The sequence below is a fragment of the Terrapene carolina genome, unplaced genomic scaffold, assembly GCF_002925995.2.
Source record: "Terrapene carolina triunguis isolate 2854851 unplaced genomic scaffold, T_m_triunguis-2.0 Scaffold706, whole genome shotgun sequence".
Lineage (NCBI taxonomy): Eukaryota > Metazoa > Chordata > Testudines > Emydidae > Terrapene > Terrapene triunguis.
The window spans coordinates 5,577,399-5,583,232 of record NW_020665057.1 but is presented as its reverse complement, the minus strand read 5'-3'; the positions used below and the strand labels follow the sequence as shown (position 1 = coordinate 5,583,232).

Below are 5,834 nucleotides of genomic sequence, written 5' to 3'. Positions count from 1 at the left end.
TAAGTGGAGCACTTTGCATTTGTCTTTGTTAAACTTCATCCTGTTTACCTCAGACCATTTCTCCAATTTGTCCAGATCATTTTGAATTATGACCCTGTCCTCCAAAGCAGTTGCAATCCCTCCCAGTTTGGTATCATCCGCAAACTCAATAAGCGTACTTTCTATGCCAATATCTAAGTTGTTAATGAAGATATTGAACAGAGCCGGTCCCAAAACAGACCCCTGCGGAACCCCACTTGTTATGCCTTTCCAGCAGGATTGGGAACCATTAATAACAACTCTCTGAGTACGGTTATCCAGCCAGTTATGCACCCACCTTATTATTCCTTCACCCAGGCCAGCAGCGGGCGCTGAGTGGGACCGGCGGTGGGACCCCAGCTAGCACAAGACGGCGGCGGAAACCCCAGAGTGGCGGTGGGCTGAGCGGCTCAGCCCACCACCGCGTGCCATCAAAAATCGGCTCACGTGCCACCTTTGGCACACGTGCTATAGGTTGCCGACCCCTGGTTTAGGCCCACTCCCTATGAAAGCTGTCTCCACTGCTCACAAGCCTTCCCTATTGGTTGACAGTTTCATTGTGACAGAAGATAGTTGTTGGGAGAGACCATGGTCACTGAAGGAGAGGTGATCTCTCAGGTATCTAGGGCCAATCACATTGAGATTTTTGAATATCAGAAGAACGGTGACCTTAAACTCTAATCAGTGTGGCGACAGTGCAGAGTATGCACAAGTGACAAGCTTCCACATCAGTCACTCTCTTCTTTCCTCTCAAATATGCGTGTACACACACACACTTTCCATAATACAGAAAAAAGATTCTGCCTTCTCAAATACGGGCTACAGTCAAGTTAAAATCAAAGTGAACGCTGCAGTGTTACTGGCACTACAGTTTCAGATTCTGGGTCAGGTTATAGCCATGCCGCGTTGCCTAAATACTGGGATTTAAGACTATTGCAGTCTCCATTCTGGAACACTCTTTCACCTATTATTTTTTGAACATTTTTCATTAGAACAATCCAACTTAAGAACAAAGATGTTATTATGGATGTAGAACATAGGTTTCTCAGTGTCAATACTGTATATCAGTTTTTCATACAAATATGAAATCTGGGCTTATAAAATGCTCCCTGCAGATAACATTACTTCTCCATCTTAGAAGCAATTCAGAGTAAAATAATCGCCTTTTTGTTATCCTGCAACCTTATGGAAAATCTTTCCCAATCTGACCTGACTCCAGTTAGAAAAGAGGCAGACGGAGAACTCCTATGTCATACAAAGGTTTATTCACATGTTGGTGTTTGGTTTTTTTGGGAGGGGCTGAGGGACGACAGGGAGGTGGGTGAAGGAAGATGTCATACTTGGGTTCTGCCAACCATAGCAGGTGAGACAAATTGGGGGTGAGGTCATATCTTTTATTGCACAAACTTCTGTTGGTGAGAGAGACAAGTTTTGAGCTTACCCAGGGCTCTTCAGGGACCAACATGGATACAAGAACACTACATACAACCATAGTACGGTTGGACCTTCTCAGAAGTAAGTTTTCCAGCATGGTGAAAGGCAATTTAGGTAAACAATTGAGCTGCACCACACACTTAGGCCCCAAGCCTGTAATTGACTTGGGGTAAATGAAGGGATCCACCCACATGGAGTCAAATGTAGGCCAATTAAGCTAGGACTTAATAACATTCAGTTATTTCCAAAAGGTGATCGCAAGAAATCTGGGTAAATTTAAATTACAATTCATGTGAACAATGGTGCAAAATTTTTTAGTGATGTCAGCATGGAACAGAGACTGCTTGAAAACAATATCTATACAAAATAAAAAAATGTAAACTAGTGTCTGTGGTGAGAAAAATTGTGTTCAAAATACAGTGGTTTGATCAGAAGATAAGCAAAAATACAGAAGTCATGAAAAGAATAAGTAGATTTTTTTTTAAATTAGTGTAGTGATGAAATGCCTACCTCTACAGTAGACATGTTTATTTCCCCATTTTACTGCACAAGAGGAACGGTAAAAGAACTGTCACAATATATTATTTTTGTTTATATGTTTACAGCCAAGAGCACCACCATACTTGAACTGCTTTAGAACAAGATTGCTTGGAGGTACCGGAGCCGAAACTCAGGAAAGCATAGACTGTTTTGTTGTCTGTCACAAAAGGGTTGTTGGAAGGGTTGTTTTTTTCCATTTCCGCCATCCCTTAACAAAAACAAAGGATTGCCTACATTAAATTTCAGCTCATCTGCAGAACAGTTCCCCGCTAATTAGCGCTAGGAAGCAAGCATGATCAATACATGGCACATTTCCAGAGGTATACATTGGGACCAATATCTCTGGGGTGAGGCTTTATATACCAGTAAACAATATGATATTTTCAACAGGGTTTAACATATCTGATTTCCCCATGGGAGTTTTGTCAGTGCTAATTATCATGTAAAATAAAACTGCTAGTTAAATTCTCTTACTTTATTCACCCCTAAAAATGTTTTGACAGAGAATTCTTTTATATACCACAGCGATAGGCAACTTCCATTGAGACATAGACTAAATGTGAAAGGTAGGATAGATAGAAGAGTGGAATATACAATTGTTCGAGTTGTACACATGAATGAGACCTAGTCAGCTATTTATCACAATATTTACTCTGCCACCTTAACGCTTATTTACTAATCCGTCAGTTCAGTTTTTCACGGTCTTATATCAGTGCATTACAAGATACAGATCAACAAATCACTTCAGAAATAGATTAGATTTTAAGACCAGAAGGGACCATTGTGATCATCTAGATCAGGGGTTCTCAAACTTCATTGCACCGCAACCCCTTTTTGACAACAAAAATTACTACATGACCCCAGGAGGGGGGGAATCGAAGCCTGAGCCCAGCCCCACCACCTCAGGTAGGCGGGGGGCAAAGTTGAAGCCCAAGAGCTTCAGCCCCACGCTGGGGCGTGGGGGTGCATCTCGGGCTTCAGCTTCAGTCAGCAAGTCTAACACCAGCCCTGGCAACCCCATTAAAATGGGGTCGTGACCCACTTTGGGGTTGCGACTCACAGTTTGAGAACCGCTGATCTAGATTGACCTCCTGCATCGCACAGGCCAAAGAACCTCACCTAGTAATTTCTCCATTAAGTCCATAACCTCAGTTTGAGCTAAAACATCTTTTTAGAAAGACAACCAGTCTTGATTTAAAGACTTCAAGTTGGAGAATCTACCACATCCCTATGTAAACGGCACTAATTGTTACATTGTCACTTAAAAATGCGCATCTTCTTATTTCTAGTCTGATTTTATCTAGCTTCAGCTTGCAACCAATGAATCTCACTATATTTCATTATGCCTTTGTCTGCTAGATTAAAGAGCCATTTACTACCAGAAATCTCTTCCCCATGTAGGGACTTAAAAAGCATGATCAAGTCACCTCTTAGTTTATCCAAGAGAAAGTTAAGTAGATCGAACATCTTATGTTTATCACTAAAGGGCAGGTTTTCCAGACCTTGTTTCATTCTTGTAGTTCTTTTCTGAACCCTTTCCATTTTTTTAGCATTCTTTTCTAAATGTAAACACAGTAGAACGTGACAAACTATTCGAGTAACAGGGCATATCTACACTTGCCATTTAAAGCACAAAAAGTCCCTTTTTTTGGCGCAAAAGCCATGGGAGCGTCTACGCTTGCCAAAGACTTTTAGTGGTGAAACTCAGAAGTTTCACGGCAAACAGAAAACCACCGCCATGAGAGGCATACAGTTTTTACCGGTGATACTTTTGCGGTGATTTCCAAGTGAAGACACATTCTTCCTGTTTACACAGCTTTTAGCCTCTGGAGGATATCCCACAGGGCCTAGGTGACCACTCTGGCCAGCAGCTCTGCTGCTCTGACTCCAGGTAAACAGACATCCACCCCTCCCCCTGTAAAGCCCCAGGAACTTTGAAACTCCCCTTCCTGTATTCTTGGCGAATGCTCACTTATCTGGCCAGGTGACAATGGCTGCTCCATGGAGCAAATGATCCCCTGCTTGAAGCAATGCTGAGCTACTAGAGCTGATCAGTGTTTGGGGAGAGGAGGCTGTGCGGGGACCCAGGATGCCTGTGATCACCCCCACGTCCCAACAGTCCTATCCTCAAAATGAAGAGAGCTGCACTGTGGGATAGCTGCCCTCAGTGCGCTGCTCTCATCAGGGATGGAAGTGCTGCAAATGTAAACACGATCTGACTCCTGTGGAAGTAAGTGAGAACACAAACCAGCACTTTTCTTTTACCGGTTCCCTATCACCGGTGAAACTGACAGCACAAAAACTCTGCAAGTGTAGAATAGCCACAGTCTGACTAGTGCCTATACAGAGGTACTATTCCTACTTGATATTCCCTATGTGATTTTTCTCCGATTGGATATCCAAGGTTTGCATTCCCCCTTCTGTTTACAGCATCACACTGGGAGTTCACGTTCAACTGATAATCTACCCTGACCTGTAAACCCTTTTCAGTGTCACTGCATTCCAAGATACAAGGTAGGGACTGACTGCAAGTGTGACCTACATTTTTCGCTCCTATCCTTGCATTTGGCTGTATTAAAATGCATTTTGCTAAAGCAAGCCCATCTTGACAGAGTACTGGACTGGCACGCAGAAGACGCAGAAGACGTGGGTTCTATTCCCAGCTCTGGGTGACTCTGGGCACGTCATCTCTTTGTGCCTCAGTTTTCCCATCCATGTAAAATGGAGCCAATACTAATGACCTCCTTTGCAAGGAACTTTGAGATTTACTGATGAAAAAACAGATCAGAGCTGGATATTATTATTAGCAGCAGTATCAAGTGATCTAGCTCAGTCTGTATAACTGACCTGCCTAATCATTACTTACCACTCTACTAATTTTGAGTCTTTGGCAAATTTTACTGGTAATCATTTTATATTTTCTTCAAGATCATTGATGAAAATATTGAATCACATTGGGCCAAGAACAGATCTCTGCAGGATCTTACTAGAAATACCCCAACTGGATGCAATTCTCCATTTATAATTACTTTTTGTGATCTACCAGTTAATCTGTCTTTAAATCCATAGACTGGACATGAATAAATTCAGAGAGGATGAAGACTAATACCTGGGCAGCTCAATCAGGTTCCTTGCAACCTTGTGATTTTCCAACTTTGAATTTAAATGGATTAATAGGTATGTTTCTATGCAGTATCTTTCATACATCAAATTTTAAGACTCTGCTGACAGTCAAATGTAAACTAAAGAGAGAAGAATAAGTTTTAAATGAGATTTTTTTGTTTGATTTGCTTTTTTGTTTTCGTTTGTGTGTTTTTAAAGAGAACAGCTCACTTACAGAGTGGATTGAGGGAAAAGGAGAAATATTCCTCCTGCTACTCCATATTACTGTTCTCCATATTATATATATATATATATATATATGATTGCATAGTTCTTTACAAAAAATCACATCTCAGCTAGACATCAGCCTTTGTCAACCCAACCGATGAGCAGCTGAATTCCTTTTTCTGCTGTTTTGAAAGTCTACTGGCTGCAGAGATGGGCAATTTCCAAGTAATCAGCAATAGCTCTCTAGCATCATTCAACAAAAGTAATTCAGCTGAAGGCAAAGTCCTTGCTCATCTCTGTTCTGTGATTAATGTCATAAAAGTAACAGCAGAGCATACTGAAATAAATGCAAGAGTCAAAGATTTGTAAGAAATTAACCCATTTACTGTCTTCAGGGGACTCAGGCTAGGTCTACACTACAGCGGGGGTCCGACCTAAGATACGCAACTTCAGCTACGTGAATACCGTAGCTGAAGTTGCGTATTTTAGGTCGACTTACCTGGCTGTGAGGA

General features: G+C 41.7%; 1 protein-coding gene across 1 annotated transcript in view; it reads right to left on the bottom strand.

Annotated features, from left to right (window-relative positions):
• The window catches only part of MCUB (mitochondrial calcium uniporter dominant negative beta subunit), a 98,303-nt gene that overhangs the window by 44,071 nt on the left and 48,398 nt on the right, over positions 1-5,834 (bottom strand). The gene's annotated exons all lie outside the window — the stretch shown is intronic.